General features: G+C 40.9%; 1 long non-coding RNA gene across 2 annotated transcripts in view; it reads right to left on the reverse strand.

Moving 5' to 3' along the window:
* The window catches only part of LOC145965460 (uncharacterized), a 142,786-nt gene that overhangs the window by 98,519 nt on the left and 21,123 nt on the right, over positions 1-23,144 (reverse strand). For both annotated transcript variants that reach the window (XR_014436718.1, XR_014436719.1), the window contains exon 3: positions 7,614-7,697. This is a non-coding gene — a long non-coding RNA (uncharacterized LOC145965460). The remainder of the gene's footprint in view (positions 1-7,613; positions 7,698-23,144) is intronic.

The following is a 23,144-nucleotide window of genomic DNA, read 5'->3' on the forward strand; positions in this document are numbered from 1 at the left end:
CGGCTGTGGCTGTGAATATTTTATTCCAGTCGTTGTCTCCCCTGCTCCGTCTCTCTCTCTCCTTCTTCTCGGTACCCTGGCGGTGTTACACCGTTTACACACTACCGTTCCTCCGTCTCCTCCACGAGACCCCTTCCTCATAATACGAGGGATTGCCCCGTACCCTCTGCCACCCCCTCCTGCCCCTTCCCTCTTCGTCGCTCGGGTTGAAGGAGGCGCCCAATCGAAACGAGCGAATTTGAATACGGTCGACCGGGCCCAGAAACAATGGGAACATCGACGGACCACACGGGACGCGAGCAAATGGTCGAACAACCGCGGGACATGCGTTCCGGCAAGGGCTGCTCGTTTCTTTCGAGGCCGCGAATTACCCGGAGAAACCGCCATCCGCAACCGGTACAAACTATCGTCCAGGGTACCCTTATTGTCGCCAACCTAGCGCGGCTCAATCGCAGGGGGACATGAATCTATTCGAGGATGATCCAAGAACTCTAGGTACACCATCTTTACTCGATCCGTCGAATCTGTCATCGATTATAAATTGACATCTTTCCTCGCTAATCATTATTTAAGACTATTTTCCTGTACAAGTCAATCTTTTGACTGATCTTAACATGACGCAAATATAAGACATGAATCAAGTATAAAGGAGAGGACGAGGAAAGGAGGACCCTTTTGTGAAATTGATGCCGGATGAAGATGGTATCGAACGCATCGACACGTGTAACTTACTACCGCCTCGCGCCAGGACGAAGTGGAATTTATCCTGCTGTTATTTCCAGCGAGAAAATTTCCTGCGGAAATTTGGAAAATCAAACTGCTCTCTAGTCAGCGTAGAAGAGGAAGAGAGGAATCTTTAAGTATGTTATCGCGATGACGATTGACTAAATCGCAAATCGAGAGTTCAGGACCCGCAATCTGCGTCCTACAAATACGGGAAAAAGAGGATTCTGAGGATGGAAGATTACAATTTTTATGAAAAGAAGACGCTAAACTGCCACGTTAATACTTTCATAAATTTCGCAAGCGAGCCAATTTTGCTGCGAAAAATTCGTATCGCGCAATCTTCCAAAGAGACTGTTGCAACATTCAATTTCAACATCCGAGGGTCTCCAAACAACGCAGACTTCTCGGAAACAAGACATTTCTATCGGTGAAATAAGCGCCGGTGAGTCGCAACAATTTATAAACGCGCAGAAGGAACCGCACGCAGTCTCTTGAAGCTCTTCTTCAGCTTCTTGGAGATCTTCTTGATTTACTTTATTTCCCACAAGTATGACAAGAGCATCGCCAAATTCCCGGTACGTCGCTGATTTACGACGAGACGGACGAGAGCGTCTCTTGTGTCGCGTCGAGCCGTCTTTTCCCACATTCGAACGAAAAATTATGTGCGGTTAGCGCCTGCGGGAGAGGACGCGGCTAATAATCTACAGGAAGCGCGGGGGAACGTGATGGGTCGCATGAAAGACGGGGATACCTGTCGGGTTCACGGGGTGGTCCCGCGTCACGTCGTGATCGAGCCTCGAGAGGAGTCCAGGCGAGGCCTGGACCGGCCGGCCTCGCTGCCGAGGACCACTGCCACTAAAAAAGACAAGAGATCGGGGGACAACTCATGCGGAATCGCTAACGAGCCGAGAGGACACCCGAACGATGGATGGTTCGGGGGATCAGGAGGACCCGAAGGACTCCCCCGAGAAGCTCCGATACATCTCGAGAAAATTCCACTTTTTGGCGCGCCTTCTTTCCCTCTTTCCTTTTCCCCTTCCCCTCTTTACCTTTGGCATCGATCGGGGAATATGCCTGAAATATCCCGAGGCGCTTCCGCTTCTGACACATCAAAGGTACAAGAATTTGAAGGATGTGTTATTAAAGAAATTGCCGTTTAATTTGCTCGAGATCGTCCCGGTTATTTGCTTGTTAAGGTAATTATTATCAAGATTTTTGATTATTTATAATTATTTAGTATAGCTAATATATCTTCTAAATTAAATTATTATTTTCTAGTTTGGCTAGAAAATAATAAAATCTAATAAAATAATAAATAAAATAAAATAAATGAAATAATAAACAAAATAATAAATGAAATAATAAATGAAATAATAAATAAAATAATAAATGAAATAATAAATGAAATACTAAATAAAATGATAAATTAAATAAAAAATAAAATAATAAATGAAATAATAAATAAAATAATAAATAAAATGATAAATGAGGCGACGTTTCTTTGAATATTCGAATAGTTTCTTTCAAATCCGACATTAGATTCCAACATCTAATTAATTTTCTTGAAGAAAATTACAAAATAGAACTCTCCAAGATTTAATTGCGATATAACCGTTTCTTCGATCGACACGACGAGCGTGCTCGTTCGATTTCCGAATCGGTCCCGATGCCTCGGAGATCACCGCGTGACTCTGGCTGGAGTTTGACCCCGGAATAACTCGAACGGAACATACGGACGGTGGGATGCGGAGAGAAATGGAGGGAGAAGAAGGAGCGAGAGAGTGATAGTCGATGGAGGCGGTTCGAGATATCAGATCAAGCCCGTTGCTTCAAGACAAGAGAGAGAGAGAGAGACCGAAGAGAAGATGGCATATCGGCATATCGTAGGAAGGAGCCGGTAGCCGGTAGGGATGTTCTGGTGGGTGAGCACAGCGTCCACCACATCGCTACCACACCGATTGATTGCTCCGATTGCTTACATTCTATCGATAAAGCGCCAGCAACGAGTCAAACCCGAGAGAGGCGCGTTCCACAAATACCTGCCCTCGGTCCTTTGCCTTTTCGGCGCGTCTTTCGCTTCCACTTCGATCGAAAGACCAGCGTCTTTCAGCGGAAGACCTGATGATCGCCTGATCATATTTACGACAGCAATAAAAAATATATAGATTATACATCTCTAGCTTTTCAATTAAAAACTGATAGGACGCACCCAAAATTCACGCAGTTATTTATTAATAGCACGAGATGACGCAACTAATCAGCTGTGCACCATGAATCATGGCTTCCAGTCTTGCCCGGGGGATTTTCGCCCGATAAAAATTGGACGCTGCATAATGACGGTACCAGTAGCCCAAGTGACATATTTCGATTCCATCGGAAATCTTACCTACCGTGTTGTCGCTGCCGAGTACAGTGATGGATCGGTCGGCGGAGGAAGGTGTTGGGAATATTCGTGAAAAAGAAGAAGGTTCGAAATGTTAAATCGCTGTCACGGCCATCTCCAGAACGAGAGAGCTCCTCGGGCGGGTAGCAACGAATCGCGTACTTATATAATCGGCCCTTCTGTGCACACACTTTACGTCCGCAGCGTCTTCGCTCCGAGAAACCTCCGCGAGACGCGTCGTAGTCGGAAGAAAAGAAACGCCGGGAGAGGATCGGGATCCGGGGAAACGATCCATCATCCCGAGGTGAAGGATAAAAATTTCACTCGTGGCCGTCGAGTCCCAAAACGTTCAAGAGACGAGGAATCTATCATCTCCAGTTTGTGGTTTTCCTTTTCTCAAGCGCAATCCCACGTCGTTGGCTACGAACCAATTGGCTCCACCTAATCGGCTTTCTTTCGATTGCGTTAACATTCCTGTAACTTGGGAATCCTTGATCCGCGGGCGGGGGATGAAAAGGCTTCGCGACTGACCTTTTACGGTACGTTCTTCCAATTTCCGACGCGATGGGCTTAGACGCGAGTTGCGACATCTCGTAATGGAACACAATGCATAAACACGTCCGATGCATTATGCATGCGTTCGCCCTGACTTTTCTCGAGCAATGGGAGTGTCGCCAAATCAACGCCTCATCCGTGTCGTTCACGCCTCGGTTTTCAAATCGTAATTACGACACACGACGATCTCTCTCGCCTGCTCTCGTTAAACGAGCGTCGATCCCCCAGCGTCTTGGCCAAGCCAAGAAAAAGTTCGCTTCGAGAGCTACGAGATGCTCCACATTGATGGCGAGGATAAATTATTCACGAGACGCGTGGTAGAAAAATAACGCCCGACGGTTTTCGCATAAAATTAAACGACGAGCCTCGACTTACCATCTATGCATCGCGGACGACGTTGTCCTCTCTTAGATATCCGCGCGTAGGTAGCGTTAAATCGCTGCTCTCTGCTGGTACCTTGACGGATTTTATTCGAGTCACGAAAGTCCACGCATAAAACGAGAGAAACGGCGAGACGGATCATTCGGTGTCCCGAATTACATAACAATGATACTCGATTCGTTTGTACTCTCGGGCATTCTTACTTGAGGATGACTTTGGGATATGTCGAAGCTCATCTTACCCCGCGGGGGACGGCGCCTAAATGGTCAAATTACAACTCGGACACGAGACGAGGTTGCCCCGCGTGCGAGGTTCCTCGAAATCTCTCGTCTCTGGATCCATAGAAGAACTCTTTCGGGTATAAAGTGTATAAACTTTCTCCCGGATAGAGAGAGAGAACACTTTATGGCTTACGCGTTGGTCGTTTATACTTTTTTTCCAAGTCCTTCACAGTGATCTTACTAATTAGTAAAATTTGTTTACATGAATTTTTAATTTTTTTTTTTAATAAAAAATTATTTCGTAATATTTTATATATATATTTACAATTTTTTATATATTTATGTTTGTTTTTATATTTTATATTCAGTGGATTGAAAACATTCACTCTGAAATTTATCTATTTAATGATATATATTTAATAATTCTATTTAATTATATTTATTTATATTGTATTATATTAATTATATTTATTTATATTTAATTATATTTAATAATAAATTAATATCTGTAAGAATATAATAGAATAGAAATAAAAAATAATCGCGTTTAATATTAAATATATTAAATATAAATATAAATAAATATATTAAATATAAATATAAATAAATATATAAAACATTAAATATCAAATGCAATTAAATATCGAATGCGAATCTTGAACTTTAAATAATATTTCGCACGAGAAGCAAGGGTCATCTGCGTGGAAATTGAAGGATTTATTGACACAATTTAAAGAGCCGATTCATGTTTATGCGGGAAATAAAGCTTTGTGAAAAAAAGCAGTCATGATTTTACATATCAAACGAATGAATCAAATATTGGGAAAAAACGACGATCGATTTAACGCATGAATCTTGATAAAGATCCTTATTTCAATTCAAACGATTTTTATTCACTCTTTAAGATATAATATATATAATGTCGAATATATTCCAAAATAAAAATTTGAAAAACTTGCTCAAAATATTTATTATCCCGCGAAAATAAGATATGTCTAATAATCTTAAAATGAATCAAATTAAACGATATTTACCATAAGAATTATCGGACAATTTTGACATATAATTCGATCGGGAATAATAGAGCTAAGCAAATTAAAGAACGGAACGCGAAACAAAGCAAAGTACCCTACGACAAAGGGAAGAGGAACCGAGTCGATTGTGCGAGCGATGTAATAGCGTATCAAAGAGCATTCACGATCCGATCGTTCGGAGAGCTCACATATGAGTTTCTCACGTGTCGCACGCATCGAGATTCCTCCTCCCCCTCCGGCCCTTCCCCTCCCCTTGCGCGGGAGAGAGCGGAAGAGCGAGATGGACGGAAGGACGAGGGGGGGATAGGGGCGCCTCCTTCGTAACAAGGAACCCCCCGTGGACGAACTAATTCTCCCGGATGACTCGCGCGGCTGCGGCCCTGCGGGGGTCTGAAACAATGCGCGAGAAACGGGCCCTTAGGGCCCCGCGAGACTCACAAGCCGCCGACTGCGGCTCCTCTCCCCCCCCCTCATCTCTCTCTCTCTCTTCGAAACTCGTCTCGGCTATTCGCTGAATCACCCTCCGGATGCTGCGTTGCGCGAGATGCGTCTCGCGAGTGCGTAGCAATGTGTATAGAAGCGGCCGCGGGGGAGAAGATCCGCCGATAGATTCAGCTCGCTGAATCGTGAGGGGGCCCCGAGATAGCAACGCGCGCAAATAATCCCGCGAACGGATACGAATCTGATGGAGAAACCTTTTCCACCCCTCCCCCCTCGATTCCATCGATTCCACTTATTAAACCGCGACGGGCTGTTTGCGCTGCCCGAAGGACACGTGGAAAGGAAGCGCGAGTTTGCAATTTAAATAAATCACAATCTAGAGAGGCGAAGAGAATTTTTTCGTAGATTTTATCTCAGTCTCTCTCTCTCTCTCTTTTAATCTTCCCAGCAAACACCAAATAACAGTTATATAACTGTTGGTTGTAATTTCCCACTCAACAATATAACTGTTATATAACTGTTACATGTTATGAAACAGTTATATAACAGTTATATAACATGTAACAGTTATATTATTGAGTGGGAAATTATGTTACTTGGTGTCTGCTGGGTTGATTCCTCGATAAACAATTTTGATTAATCACAGTAAATGATAGAAAATCAAATGGGAAACTTAAATTGACTTTAGATCCTTGCTTATTATAATTATTGTGTCAAGTTTCTCGTGATTTCTCTAAACTTAATTGCAGTTTGAACGTCTCTAATCGTCATTCATAGCCATCACTGATCTCGGGGGGAGGAGGGGGATTCGACTAAAGACACCTGCAGAGAAACGCATTGCCCTAATGGCCCACCTTGTAATTGCTATTGTTCCTACGTGATCGTCCCTCTCATCGACGATAACGAAAGAAAGGAGGAGCATCGATGGGACGAATGGGAAACGAATACATCGCGGATTCGTTTCCGCACGAATGAAAGTCGAGCGGTGATCTTTTCGCGCAAGGAATCTCAATGTTCGTCAAGAGAATCTCAATGTTCACGCAATCGCGCCAAGTCACGCGTAGCAAACGTCAAATCGAGAGATAGACCACGTATTTACATAGAAAAAAAGATAGTCTTGTTTTGAAAATATATCTAGTTTTAACATGGAAATCTTGAAATGAGATTATATGGCGTTAATTAAAGAAAAATTTAATTGCTTGAATAATTGCTTACGTGAATGAAGCCATTTCATATAGTTCAATCAAGAAAAATATATTCTTATGATCTTTAAGATTTAATTTTCTTGATTTAATTTTCTTCAATCAAGAAAAATATATTCTTACGATTTGAGATTTAATTTTCTTGAATGGAAAAGAAACAATGTTAGATGGAAAATAACATTTTTAAATCAAAGATTATAATTTTCTTAAAGTAGAATCAAATAATTATATATTCTTGAGAGAGAGAGACGTGACAATTACAATATTAAAATAAAACTATAATATTGTTGAAATTTAAAATTATTAAATTCTTCTAAGAAGATTATAAATTGTTGCGTATATACGAAACAATGAACGCGTTAATTTAAGTATATAAGTTTTGACACTTATTTTTTTCTGTGTACATACGTTATTTAGCTTAGAATATGTTGCATTATTTCGTTAACATTTAAGGATCGATCGAATTCTTAAAATAGGCTAATCGAGATAATCTCGAAGTATTCATTGTATTCAATGGGAAATTTCTTAATTTCTAATTTTATAACTCTATATTTTATAATTCTATAAATTCTATTCATTGTATTCAATGGGAAATTTCTTAATTTCTAATTTTATAATTCTCTATTTTATAATTCTATAAATTCTTAATTTCTAATTTTATTTTACTTACTTGTTTCACTTGATGATAGACGGAGCGACCCTGGCTGCTCTTCTTCCCACTCGAGTCTCATCGTGAAAATGACAAGACGACCGCCTGTAAAAAAACAACACGTCACACATCGTAGTACGGCAAAAACATAGGAAAAAATCAAAACATAAACTTACGCTTCCATCTTATTATTATAACCGATAAATCATTCCTTTATAATATTCTTTATTTCTACTCAAACATTTATATTTATTAAAGATGAATATGTCAAAAACAAGTCTTGCAAAAAAAATCTCGATCGTTAATATAATAACAAAAATAGAAATTAATATAATAAATAAATTTAATATAATAATAACATAAAAGTGATGATATAAATTCATATAATACATATAAAAGTGATAATATAAATTAATATAATACATATAAAAGTGATAATATATAAATTAATATGATACATTTATTGCTTAATTATTTGAATTATTCAATTTCTGAAAGGTCACGGAACTATACCGATCATGATACATACATTCCACATGACTCTATTTACGTCTCAAGACGCGCGTCGTTCCGTGACCTTTTAGGAGATTTTAATGAAAATACATGGAGAGGTCTCAAAATCCGAGACAGTCGCGTCTCGAAAACAGTACAGAGAAGACGTGATACAGAGGAACGCGATTATAATTTAATATAATTATCCGATTGATTAACTCTCGTGATAAAAGATGCGTAAGAATATCGCGATGGTTTATTTATTCGAAACTGTTCGCACGATATATATTCATTTGAAATAAAATTCGAATAAAAAAATTATAAATTATTTAATGCGATATTTTCGGACGACAATTATTTCTGTAAATATATTTGAAGTATATAAAGTATTTCAGTTTTTCATCTATTGTCAAACGTAAATTGTTCATTTTATTTTGATTAAAAATGCGTAATAATCGAAAGAATCGAGTGATTTAAATAACAAAAGATAATATATTAATCGCAATAATTGATAATCCCGTAAAAATGAGTATATCTCGCGCTTTGAAAATTTTACGTTTTTAATTGAAATGGCTTTTTTCATGATTTTCTAACATCATATCAATCGTTGGATCGAATCAATTAAAAGGAAATCGTGATGTAGCAACCGTTTATCAATGATACATATATTTTGCGGGATTTAAACGTTTGAAATGCAATATTGAATTTCAATCTTACATTCTCAGGTCGCGTCTTAACTAGCTATTACATATTCACACATATCGTGCGGATATTTTCGATCATTGATAAAATGCGTATAGAATAAACCAATTCGAAATAAAGTGGCCTTTTGATGCATTTAATTAGTAAATATAATCATATCTAATATCACATATATTTGGAATATAATAGAATGATATAATAAATTGTAATAAAACAAAAGTGCTGCGTGATTAGTGATATTCTCCTGATTAATATGCAAACGATCGTATTGTACATCAGTCGTATTTCCGCGAGTGAATGTGTTGTGCAAGTGCCATAAAGGATCTGATGAACAAGAGAAGAGGAGGAGTCCTGGAGAGGCGTCGGATGATGGCAGAATGACGTAAGCAAAATTTATTTAATATAAATTGCGTATGAAATAGTTTAGCTTCACAATAGTAATTTATTTTATTATTGCAAAATATAATATATATGAAAAAAAACTGGATTGTTTAAAGATTTAACATAACAATATTGAAATTATAAGTAATATTTTTATATAAATAATTATATGTAAAATATTTCAAAATATTTTATATTGCTTATCAATGTTGTTAGCAATAATTTTAGTAGTAATTTAATAAGAATAACAGTTAAAATATTAGCTTCTTAAAAAGAAATAGAATAAAAAAGAACATTTGTTGTAAGAAAATTATTTTAGACAATTCAGTTGGAAAATAGAGAGAATCCGAATTAAAGATGCAATCAACTCGATTATGCGATTTATTCGCAAATAATATATTTAATAGTGCAGTCATAAATATTTAAAAAAAAAGTAATTTCCTGTACGAAAGAAAGTAGGAACTATAAATTAAAAAAAAGTCTTCCTTTGGAAAGACTTGAATGTGGATCCAGACGAGCGATAGGGTTAGTAAGGGTTAATAGATTGTCCGTAAGAGAGCAACAAGTAGTTAAAAACAGCCGATAAACCCACAAAAATTCCTGTCTATTCCCGGATTCTCCTCGATCGCCAAATGTCGAGGGTGAGTCCCGGGGGCAGCAACGAAAGGGTGCAACATCGGGCCTGGAAACTCGATACGCAAGCCATTCTTCGTGCTCCTCATAGATATTCTCGTCACGTAAGACGCATATGTACGTTGCCCTTTAATCGCGAATAGAGATCTAGCTCTCTGGGGCCTCATCGGGGGCCCACTTTTCGCCGAAGAGGCACCCATCGGTCCGACCTTCGCTCGTGTCGCGTTTCGCGCACGTTTCTCTCCCTCGAGGGAGCTGCAAGTCGTCCTGTCGTAGATTCCTGTGGTCCCTCATAAAGTGCAAAGGCACTTTTTGACTCGTTGACGTGCCCAGACATTTGTGACTCGACAAAAATCGCGCGAGATGCATGGGAGCTCGCGTTTCTTTGCGACTTGTCACTTCGAGAAGCCGAGAAATATTTTTCTGATACAGTTTCTGTTATTCTAATTTGTTTTGGCAAAAATCATTCCTTAGAGAGATAAATAAAATTTTAAAATATAATTTAAAATTTAATTTAAATATAATTTTAAATATAATTTAACTATAATTTTAAATATAATTTAAAAATAATTTTAAATATAATTTTAAATATAATTTTAAATCCTAAATATAATTTTAAATCCTTTCTTAGAGAAAAATATAATTTTAAAAAATAAGATTTTTAAGATCTTATTTGTTATAATTATTTTCTTGAAAATGTAATAAATGAATTTAGTGAAATTCAAGAGAAAAAAAAATTGTAAAATCTAGCTATCTCCCTCTTTGCGAGAAAAATACTGCTTGCAGAGGTACTGCTCAGTTATTAGAATAATTTTTTTTGTAACAATGCAGAGAAAAACGTGAATATTTTAGATATTGTACACGTGTCATTCCCATCTATTCCTTTTATCTTCGTTCCTCCTTCTTCTCTTCTCGGAAGCTATGGAAAGATTTGGACGATAACAGGGTGGATTCACGCTGGCTCCATCACCGATCCATAAATTCGACAATTTGTCCGACCCGTCCGCGGATTTTTGATCGCGGCCGATTCGAATCTGAAACGGGCCCCACCCTCGCGCTCCCTCCTGGACCGATTCTTCGCCTGCGATCCTCGCATAATTATGCCGGATACGAGCGCCGTCACCGAGATTCGTCGATTCTTCCGATCCGGAAGCTCGGAAAGAATCATCGACAAGATAAAAATATTAAAAAAAAAAAAAGAAAAATAAAGACAATTAAACCAAACAAGTAAAGATCAACCGAAGCGACGACGCATCATTTTAGGGCGAGGCTCAGGATTCCGATTTGGCAGTCGAGTCGAAGAAACAAAGGGGATTACCGGTCCTCGACCGGCGCTTGACAATCGTCTCGAAAACGTGTCGGCGACACGAGATTCTTCTGGCGTTATAAAGCGGTTCACCAAAATGGCAGCGGGGTCGTCCGTCGTAAGACGAGAGACGCGGCTCCTTTGTAAGTGGCCCGCGTGGAATTCCAACGCCGAAAAGCTACTCATAGCTGGCTGCTGGCTCATACACGCGGTTCCCTCCTCCTCGCCCCCTCGTCTCCTTCGTGTTTTATTGGGATGGCCCTCGCGACATTGTCGGCGCATTTTGACGGGCCCCCGCGGATCGCATACGAAATCAAGAGCCGGGTCCGTCGAGGAAGAGAGGTGCCTGAGTTTTATCGCTCGAGCCGCGGCGGCAACGGAATCCCGGCGACCATGTAAATTATGCGTCACTTTCGGCTACCTCGTTAGACATCAATTCCGGTTGTCCCCATCTTCCGCGGTGATGAAACGCCGACTGTTTCGCAACCTGAGAAAGCACTCGAGGGCATTATTATTATTGGCCTATCGCTAATTAATGACAATTTTAATTGTCCAAGTCGTCGTTAGATTCTTGCAAAATCCCGGAAAGAATCCTAGAATTCTGAAAGTCGCGAAAAAGGACAGGAAAATTTAAAAAAATAAATAAATTAAAAAAAATAAATATAATATAATTTTAAATAATTTTAAAATAATTTTAAATATAATTTAAAAAAAATAAGATAAAATTCTAATTCGCGCTGGAGAAAATCCGCGTCCTCGGATCGAAAGGAGAGGGGGGGGAGGGCGAGGGGGTGGGGGAGGGCGATCCATAAATTATTCACGTATTATTCGCGTAGCTTCGACGGCCTTGGGAAACAACGCTCCGGCGATAAATGCGCGCGCTAACGACTTTATCGCGTTATAAGCGGCCGCTTGCAAGCTCGCCCACCCCCGCGCCCCCCTTTCGCCCACCCCCGCGAGCGAGCGGGCGGGCAAACGAGGAAGGAATTATCGATCCTTGCCGGGACTACGGAGAGCCACCGATGGCGGGCGCGATAAATCTTCGTAGTTCCTTCTGACACGTTTCAACGTGGTGGCCGTAAGCGTTATCTTCGCCGCATGAAATATGTCGGAAACGCTTTTCTTTCGCCGCGCTTGCGAATATCGCAAGCTCACGCTTCGCCCACGTGCGCCTCGAGCACGGCACATTCGCGAAATGGCTCGAAAGAGGAGAAAGACGAGGGGAGAGCGAGGGAGAGAGAGAGAGAGAGAGAGAGAGAGAGAGAGAGAGGGTTGGGGGTGGGAAGGGTGGATCGAGGCGGAAAAAAAGGGACGCGAGATTACGCGGCGCGTTTGTCTTCCGACACACGACTGATCGATAGTACATTAGTAATATAACTTCATTTCTCGCTCGCGTATAAACATAATGCAAACACGAGGAGGACGCACGACATCGCGTGTGCCGCCCTCCAGGTTACGTTTTGTGCCTCCTACGCGACGTTCCATTTGATATAAATGTAGGTTTTTTTATTTCCCCTCGTAATATTTTTTTCGGCCAGGTAACTTGAAACGTTATCGGACACCGTCGTGCCTTGTGTAAGAGCGCAAAGTCTCTCTTTCTCTCTCTCTTTCTCTCTCTTAAATCAGCCGACTGGAAAGGTCTTTTTTTCCTACAACCTTGCCTCTCCTCGACCGACGAGTGAGCTGTGAACTTTCAGCGTACAATGTATATCGAGGCTTTAAAAGGAATTTATAGGTGCTACTTACTTAAGAGTCTATTATTCAATTAGCGTGTTATTCTACAGTTTCAAAAATGCGTCCTTATCTTGGAAATAATACGATTTAGCAGTTTAATTAGATTCTCGATTCTCGGAAAGAGAAATTCTTTTAAATTGTAAAATTGTTGATCAGTTTATTAATAATATATATCGTTATTATAGTGAACGATAATTATTTAATGTAATAATATTACGGAATTATAGTCAGGAAATCTAGTCAAATCTTAAAAAAATCTATGCAAATTCGATTGATTTTTTCCCGATATTCTTATTCAAAATTCCAGATGTAGAGAGAAAATTTTGAAGATTTTTTGGTGCAACTTTTTAAAGTAAGTTTTTTATTATATGCCTTCTAATATTCTTAACTCATACGAAAGAAAAGCATAGAACCATTTAAGTTTCAAATTTCATGTGCTAGATTTGCAAATGTATTTGAAAAAAATTGAATAGCTTTCATAAAATGAATACTTTTTATCTGCAAAACATTTTCGTTTTTTTATTATTAAAAATTAAAATAAAGAATATGTATCACATATTCAATATTTTGTTAAGATATAAACATACGAAATTTGTATTTTAAACATATAATTCACAACTTTGATAGATTTCCGACTGCTTAATATAAAAGTAAAATTATTAAAGAGAGGTTTTTTAAAAATTTTTCGAGTCCCATAAAATTCCAAAAGTGAAGAATTCTCTGATTTTTTTAGATACAAAAGAAATCCCTGAGAATTCCATGTCTTTCTAAAAGAAAGTAGACGCCTCGATGATGATTTGATTGTGCTCGATTGTTCCCAGATAATTTTATAACTGGATTAATCGAAGAGCGATAAGAACAGAGCAACTTTTTTAGCAACAATCCGTCTGTTACTCAGGATGCACAAGATGTAATTCGCCGGAATGTCGTAAATCGACAAGCATGCGATTCCCACGAGAATGAAGGGGGTGGAGGGAGGGAGGAAGGGAGGGGAAGGAAAATAAATCCGCGCGAGTTCGCGCGCGAAAAAAGCGCCAGGGTCCGCGGTCGCGCGAAAAAAATGCTCACCTCGTTCCCTCTCATCGCGCCACGGTAATTTAATAACGCACAGCCCCTGCGCAGCCCCTATCGCGTTACTCGGAATTACTTATGCACCGATGCGATGACCGCGAACGTCGCAGAAAATTTAGATGCGCGCCGCGCGGAGATATATACGCGTCCTGACGAAGGCGGAATAATGTGTTGCGAATACGGCTAATAACTTTCTCTCGCGCACGGCATTAATAATGGCGACGAGGCGAAACACCTGGCGAAACGTTGTTTCAAGTTGCTGCTCGATCGCGCTGGAAGAACGGAAAATGAAGATCCTATCGCGCCGTCCATTAAAACGAAATCTTGTTAACGAAATTACATCGAAATGGTAGAGAAAAATCATCCTCAAGCGTTGCAGAAATAAAGGGTTGTTTCCATGTAAAGAAAAAAAAAGACTGTTTCCACGTAAAAAAAAAATGCTGCTTCCATGTAAAAAAAAAGGCCAATTCTCATGTTAAAAAAAGGCTGTTTCCCTGTAAAGAAAAAAAGGCTGTTTCCATGTAAAAAAAAAGTATTATTACACGAATACTCTAAATTTCGGCACGTAAGTGAAACAATGTATGAGAAAATATTGAGACGAGTTGAAGACTGATACTTTCTACCTCGCTTGAATTTTTTTTTCCCAAAGACGCGGATTTTTCGTCGAATCGCGAGGGGATTTCATGCATGGGAGCGTATGTGGCAAACGTTTAAAATATGTAAATAACGCACCCCATACATATACAAACACGAGAGTATCTCTGGCGCGGTCGGGACCAACTGGTGGCGGCGGCTAACTTATGGCAGGGACCAGGAAGACCGGCTATATACGGTTCGGTCATCCATAATGGTGCGTTCCTCGCTGCGAATCTATCGTCACGTTTTATAAGCTCTCGCATGCATACACACGAATTACATCCCGGCGATAAACGTCCCGAGCCACTTAGTACCTCATTCGCTTGATATTCGACGACTTTCATAGAGACTCATGCTGGCGCATTAATATGTCCCGAGTGATATTTAAGAGCTCTCTCCTTTTCCTTCTTCTCCGCTATTTCTACCGTAAATGGAAATCCATTCTCCAGATGGAGATTCTCTGTAATAATTATATTATTTAATTATAATTAATATTAATATTTATTAATTAGGAGTGTGAAAATATTAATTTCAATCGTTATAAAGGAGAAGAGAGAGAATTTCGAGACGATAGCCTCGTTCTATTAAAATCCAGTATTTTTCTCATCGAACGTGATAAGCCGGCAAAAGGCAAAGTCTCGCGTGAGTGGGCGATTCGCGTGACGTTTGCAAGCATTACTATCCGGCCCTGACCTATTCTGTACGTGGATTGCGATCGTTTAAGCCGATAAAAGCTCACGGTTATGGACCAGAAACGACTTTACACGTTCGTATTGCGCTCCGAAAAAAAGACTGGCATCGCTAAAAATTGTATTAAATAAAAAAGACAAATTTTTCAAATTCACATATAAGAGAAAGTAGAAGCGTAAACGCTAAAGAGCGCATTTTCGCGGCGAAATAAAGATCGAGGTTCAGTTTTCTTCATTTTCACTAATTTGTGACAATCGCAAGGGACGATAAAAGAGCGGGACATGTCGTCCCGATCCGAAAATAAGCGGCAGAAATGCAGACCGAGGACAATTCGAGTCAATACATGGACCGCGAGGAACGAGAAGGGGAGTCGAAACGTCGGTTGACAATAGTTTGGCGAGCGGCGAGACGATCCAGCTTCGAGAGAAGAGCCCGGGTCCGTCACAATAAAAGACGTTCGACAGTGGATGTGACAAAAATGAATTGTTATATTGTTTTAACAAATGAAGAGGGGGCGAGAAGGGGGGGTGAGAGGAAAGAGAAGCCGCCGCTCGCCCCTCTTCCCCCCTCGTCGGGACGAAGAAAGAGGCCGTTCTCCTTTTTTCTCCCCCTCCCCCTCCTTCGCCCGCGGCCTCCTCGTCGTATTATGTATCTGGACCCGCGTTCCCAGCCACCACGCCATCTCCTCTCCCTCGCCATCTCGCTCTCGCTCTCTCTTTCTCTCTCTCTTGCGGCCCACGAATCCTTCTGGCTGGTTTTGCGGAGCGCGCGCGAAGCACGTGTTTTGCCAGTTCCTATTGTTTCCTGTATGATAAATGACCGCGTGTGGACCTCTCGCCGGCACCGACTGCATATACGCCTCGTTTCGGGCCCTCGATGGCTCGATAGATCGCGAGGGAGGCGCTGCGAAATTCGAGAGCGAACGCGGAGGCACCTTTTTCCTTCGGTACGCTTTGAAAAAAACAGACTCGAGACGGCAATAACGTGTGCGAATTAAGCGATGGAATCTCTCTACAAGCTTGTACAAGTCTGCCCATTAAATGCAATCAACCAACAATGTATATTATATTTTTTCATAATTAATGTATCAATAAAATATGATTAAAAAGTGTTAAAAATGGATGCACATTTTGGTAATATTTTAAGATAGATTGAAGATTAAAATATCTTATAGGGGACTTTTAATTGTCACTAACAATATGAATATAATTTTATTATACTGGAATGAGAATATGATTACGTAACGTGGATTGACTAGAGATTCTGTTTAACGATATACATTATTGCGCATTGCGATTGGAAGACGTGTATTAATCTGTTCAATGGACATGTATTAATCTGTTCAATGGACTAGCAGCGTGGCTCGTCATTTTAACGCGACGTCACGCGAAAAGACAATCTACCGGTTGTTTCTGAAAAATACGGTTCGCTCGAGGTAGTAATAACTAATCGATTATGTAACGCGCCACGCTACTTAATTAGGATTGCATAACGTGCATGGCAAAGTTGGTGCGCATAAAGAGAGATATATTTTGTAATATATTTTATATACAGCAAGAGAGAGATATCACATACAATATATTCCTTGAAAAAAGCTGTAAATTTTACTTTGCACATGATAAATCTTTCTAAGAGAAACAGAAAGAGAAAGTTAACGTTGCAATAAGATATATTAATTTGAATAAAATTTATGAGAAAAATTGATATTAAATGAAAAATTAATAATTAAATATAATTAAAAATTTAAATTTAAATTTAAAACTTAAAATTAATAATTAATAATTAAATTCATAATTTTTATGGATTACACTTGTTCGAAATGTTTTAAGAGAGACTTGTGTTATCATAAATTATTTCCTTGTTACACACAAAATATTAATAATAAAAGATTTCCTTGGCACAGGACTCGAAATCTATTTCAATATCTCAAATTTTATCAATAATAACACTCAAATGGTGGGAAAAGATTGTAATATAATGAAGAATACGAGAAGAGATCAAAACAAGATTCCAAAGATATCAAAGATATAAGATTGGAATTCAGCTTAGAATTTGAACGTGAATTTAAGCCAGATAATATATTGTTAATCAATTCTTATAGCTTATTTCAAAATTTAGAATTTATAGTTTATTTCTTTTATTGGAATCTTATTTTGGTTGTGTTTTACTCTAATTCATTTTCATTTTTTTTTCAACTATTACTACATAAATGTAATACCGGAAGCCATCCATCCAAAGCCGAAAGGCATAGATTAAGGGGGGAATAATAAATAAAAAAAATAAAATAAACACACATGCCTGATTTTTTTCTCCGGCAAAGGACATTTGAATGAGAATTATCCTAAACTTGGACGTGGATTCAACGAGTGGAGACAGTTGGAACTGTCGACGAGCCCCGAAAGTCTTAACGCACCTTTCGATCCCCGAGAATATCGTCGCGCTCGCGATAAGCCCTCTTCTCCCCGCGATTGGTCAACTCGACTACTGCAGCGGGGAGTCGCGTCGTAAAGACTCGCCGCGCACACACAAGTATAAACGCAACATGCATAAACCACGGCGGTTACGTATGTATGTGTAAGAGCTTGGTAGCTTCTGAAATCCGTGGCTGATGCGGGACCGATAGTGTTGGGACGCCCAGCGGGCAGTCCCGGCTACCACGGCACCCAAGGATCTACTACGGTCGTGACGAGAATCCACGGGACCATTACAAGCCGAACGTACGCGCTTCGGGATTCATTTTTGCCGCGAGGGGGAATGAGGGGGGGGAAGGAGCGTCTCGCCACAAACCCGAAAATACGCCGCTCGATTCTCTATCCGCTCAGCACCTACACAATGTGTGCAAGAGATACTCTGTATGACCAAGTTGCCCAGCGAACATAAAGTCTAGTCCACGAATTCGTAAAATGTAGACTAAAAAATAAAAATTTTTAGATTTAGATTTTTCTGAAATGTCAGCTGATAATTTTCTGCAAGAGAATTTTATATCCTGGATGTTAAAGGTTGTAGGTTGGTCAGAAAAAGGAAATCTGCTGATGAAGAAAAAAGGTAGACGCACCGTGAGAACGAAGCGGATCACTCGGCGCATAAATTTAATGGGGATTATAACGGGGGCGATATTTAGTCGACGTAACGTCGAGGAGTCTCGACAGCCACCCTCGGTCATCCTTATCTGCGCGGCCGCATCTAACCATGAGCGACGAAAGAAAAATGGTCCCTGCTCGATAATCAAAGACGGTAGCCACCGGTTGCGGCCCGGGATTTCGCGGAGGGAAAAGACGAGCATAATTCAAAACCGCGCGCGACTTGTCACCTCGATCGACCCCTCGGGGTGGGAAAGTGCATCGGGAATAATTAATGCAAAACAGAAGGAGGCTGGGGGTGAGGGGGAGGAGGAATCGCGATGACGAGACTCTCGCAGGCGAGAATTCAAGCCACGTACCTGGGAATGGATATACCTCGTAAAGCTATGCGCGTTATCGCATCGTCATTGTGTCCCGGGGCTTCCTCGTTTCGTCCCAGATGCGAGGGAGGGAAAAAGAAAGAGGGACCGTGCCGCTTAAGGAGATGCGAAATTCATGGCGACGCAGGTACGCGGTTTCCGCGCACGGTTGGCTAATTTCGCGACACTGTATACCTGGATTATCATCATCGGAGGTGGTAACATTGTTAGGAGGGTTCGTTAAGTTTTATAATAGCGACGTTGCGATGATTGCGACGATTGCGCACAAGTGTACATATACATCACTCGTGCGCATAATTTATTCGCGCGATTTATTAGCAACATTCATTAGCGTTACGTGAAATTAAAACGTACCGCGTTGAGGAGTCATTAGTGCCTCGTTTAAGGTGTCCCGCGCGCTTGTCGGCGTTCGAGTTATTCGTAATTTATCGATGAAGGTAAAGGAAATCTTCCAGAGCTAATAAGCTTCGCGGCTTCGTTAAAGCGTGGAAATGATTGGCGCGACTCGAAAAATCATCAGTACCGAGGGTAACAGGATCCATTGGGGCCCGCGATCGCGCTGGGGTTGGACACGATAAATCTAAAGGGGAATTAATTGCCGTTTGGTCCTGTCCGGTCTGGGTCCAGTCCGGAGTCCCATGCACCTCTCCTCTGTCTCTCGTTTCTTCTCCCTTCTTTCTCTTTCTCTCTCGACGAAAGAGTCTCCCCAGCCTCGCATTCTGCGTCCCCCTCCCGGGGCCCGCCTCGCCAGCGCGACTGGTTGACATCCTACAAATAAAATCAGCTCCAAGAATGCCCGCGACGACACCGGGGCCTGTGGGATCTCTCTCGGAGGCTCTCTTGCCCCCTCAACCTCCTCTATCTATCTCGGGTGGGGGAGAAAGAGGACTCGATTCGAACGTGCGAGCAGGACGAGGACTAACGCCGGGACCCCACGGCATGAGACGTAATATATGGTAGCCCTAAGACAACAGTTTGGTATATCTTTGGGTATACCTGTGGATATCCCGTGTCCCGTATCCACCTTCGGACACTCACTCCACCCTCGAGCACGCTCGGATAGCGTATATGTGTAGTGTATACCGTCCTCCTGTATGCAAAGAGGAAGACGAGCTTGTTGACTTGCAACTTGGACCGCATCTGGACCCGTTTGTGGTTTATTTAATTGTCGCTTTCCTCGAAAAAAGAAGGAAAAGGGGATGTAAAACGCTTGTAGGCCTTTGAATGAGTTGCATAATCCTTTTAACGAGATTGACAATATTGTTGGCACAAATTTGATTACAGTCGTTTATATAAAAGAGAGAGAAGGTCCAGGAAAGAAGGATCCAGGGCGTGGAATCGTCTCCGTATAATTGAGAGGGGAGGTGGAGTGGAAGGCACGCGGGAAACAAAAGCAACAGCTCTCGTCGCGAAGAGAAAAAGGAGGGAAGAAGGCGGGAATGTTGTTCGCCCGCGGAGTTTGTCACCGTGGAACGCTACATTATACCATTAAAGGGGACCCGAAAATAGAAGCGACGGGCGGCTCGAGTTTTACGTGCCACATTTGCCACGAAACTCGCGCGGAGTCCGCGCGGGTGATTTACAGGTGGCTTTACACAAGGACCAGACTTGGCAAGAACCTAAAACCGCTGAACATTCGCATCTTCGGTTCTCGATATCGATGAATCCTGAGCTGGCACGAAGCTAAATCAAAGTCGCTGACGTAATGAGATAAATCGAGTAATGCTGGCCTGGAGTTTTTATCTCGCGAAAGTCTAGGTTGTGACTCATTGTTGGGCTGTCAATATCTCGAAACAAGGACGATGCCGTTTTATATCTTGAAGATACACAAAGGAGCGAACGTGCCAAGTCACGGGATGACTTCGGTTGTCCCCGTTTCGTTGATTCGAAGAAATAAAATGCCTGGAAATTTAATTAATCGTTATTAACGACTCTGAACTCTGGTAAAACGAGGAGGACGCACAAGTCGAGCGGGGAATTCTGGCCTCGACGGGAGAAATGGCGAAAAAGCTAAGCGGTCGACATTCGCGGCGGGTTTCTTCGACGAGTGATTCCCTCGTCCCGGTTTTCGTTCGCGGGCAACGCGGCAAAAAAATCCATCATACGGCGAAGGAGACGTGGTGCCGACATGCCGCGCATCCAATTATCATAAAACGCTCCAGATGCTGAGTCCGCGGTTCTAGCGAATCGCGGATCGCCCCCTCCTCCCCCCCGGTTGTCCCCCGAGACTATAAATTCTGCGCGCGTCCGAACGATACGTCCCTGTCGGAGCCGCGGACCCGACTTTATTCCTGATTCCCTCTCGGTGGAAGAACACGGGTTTTAAGGTGATCGGAGAACCGGGGCAGATCCGATCCAAGAGTGCCCTGATGGATTGACTTGGTGCGCCGTGTTAACGAACACGGTGGTCCCCCGCGCGTGGGCGTGCTTGGAAAAAAAATTATAGATTTGTTTGAGAAATTTTCTCGTTTAATAGTAACATCACATTTATTAGCCAAAGAAATTTTATATAAATTTTATATTAAAAATATATTTTAAACAAACTGTAAACGACTTTAATAAACACTCATCATCAAGCTTGCAATTAATCAAGTAGATAGAACGCAAGCTATGAATTTAATAATATATAATTTATATAAATTATGTAATTTATTTAATTTATATAATTTATAAGAATATAATTTTCATGAAAAGCATGAATATAAATAAATTAATAAATTTATAAAATCTAATTTTATAGAAAGTATGAACGTTTTAAGATTAATATCGCTTATAAACTTATGGTCCTGATAAATTTAGCATTGAAGGGGAAGGACGAGTCGCCACCGCGCTTTTACCTCGAAGAAGAGAGAGAGAGAGGAGCCTCGCGTTTACTATGGCCGTATGTAAGAGGGCACGTACCGAGGGGCCCTAAAGACCCGCGGTGAAGCCGATACTTAAATCACTCCGGTCACTCAGCCTCGCAGCTCAGATTGATGTAAGGCCCGTGTTTTACATTCAATTCAATTGGGCAAAAAACTGCTATCCGCTGGCGGGACGCGAGCGATGTCGGCGCATTGTGTCGACGATCCTTACGCTGCCGCCCTTAAGGTCCCTTCGGAGATGCTGAGACGCGGCCTCCGCTTTCTTTCCATTCGTGCCGGACCTCCAGCTCGGCGCGCAAGAGGCAAAGGCTCGTTAAAACTGTCCGCACGCGGTTCCGCTGACACGAAATTGTCATTATCTATCACGCCAAGAGCGTTCGCTGCACAAAACGACCAGCAACCCCTCTCTCTTTTTTCCCCCTCGCCTCTCTTTATCAGCTTCTTGCTTCCCGAAAGCAAAAGGCGAACCCTTTAAATGCTGATCACTCAAGGAAGAAGAAATGATACAGAATCTTATAATGTATGTCAAATTTGGAAAGTGTGATATGAATACTAAGTTTGTTTTATTTTATTAAGTTGCTCAAGAATGAAAAAGTGAAGAAAAAAAATATTTGATTTTATAATAAAATATCAAACTGGTTATTTTTTAAAGTCTCTATAAAAAGAGACTTGGATCGTGAGAAAAGTTATTTGTTAAACCAGTGTTTCGGATATCTGAATAAATGATTGTGTCACTCGTGACGATCGTCGGAGAGGTGCACCGTGTTCCGACTATTTCCTTTTTTTCTGCGTGAGATCCTAGAGAAGGAGAAAGCGAGAAAGAGGGAGAGAGAGAAGGACAGGCGCGCGGTATTTTCCTATCGGGATCGGATCTACATAGGGGACATTATTCTTGGGACGACGTCGTTATTCGGTATGCGAGATCCCACGACGCCGCTTTTGACGTAAATTGCGAGGAGCGCCGGTCACGTTCCCGCTTTATTCCGCCGTCGTCGTTTGCGTCTCGTCGTCGCTGCCGAAGGACGTGCAAACATCCGACCGTCGTGTCGCAGGACGCACGTGTCCGCCCCGCTTCGGTCTTGTGTACGCGCCTTAAGGACGGCCAGGCGCCCCTTCAACCCCCTGAAACCCTCAATAAACTGGTGGCACGTACTTTTTTAAATTGAATTAAAAAATTATCCGGGTAAACTTCGAGAAATGCCAAGTGTAATTAAATGTCTCTTATCAATAAAGATAATTTTTTAATCGAACAAACTGAGAATATTAAAGATGTATATTTATTTAAAACTGAATAAAATAAAATTAAAATTAATAAAAGAAAAATTAAATTAAAAAAATTAAATTAAATTAAAAATAAAAAATAAAATATAAAATAAAATAAAAAAAATTAAATTAAATTAAAAATAAAATATAAAATATAAAATATAAAATTAAATTAAATAAAATTAAATTTTGTTCGATCAATTGCAAGATATCGTGAAAATATCAATAATAATTCCCACGAGTGATTAAAAAAAAAAGCGTGCTTATGTACGATTTGTCACTCGAGGCGACAGACTGACGTCGAGATACGAGTATCTTCC

Source organism: Camponotus vicinus, unplaced genomic scaffold, assembly GCF_025532165.1.
Source record: "Camponotus vicinus isolate PSW18456_S1 unplaced genomic scaffold, iyCamVici1.0 SCAF_14, whole genome shotgun sequence".
NCBI classification, from domain to species: domain Eukaryota; kingdom Metazoa; phylum Arthropoda; class Insecta; order Hymenoptera; family Formicidae; genus Camponotus; species Camponotus vicinus.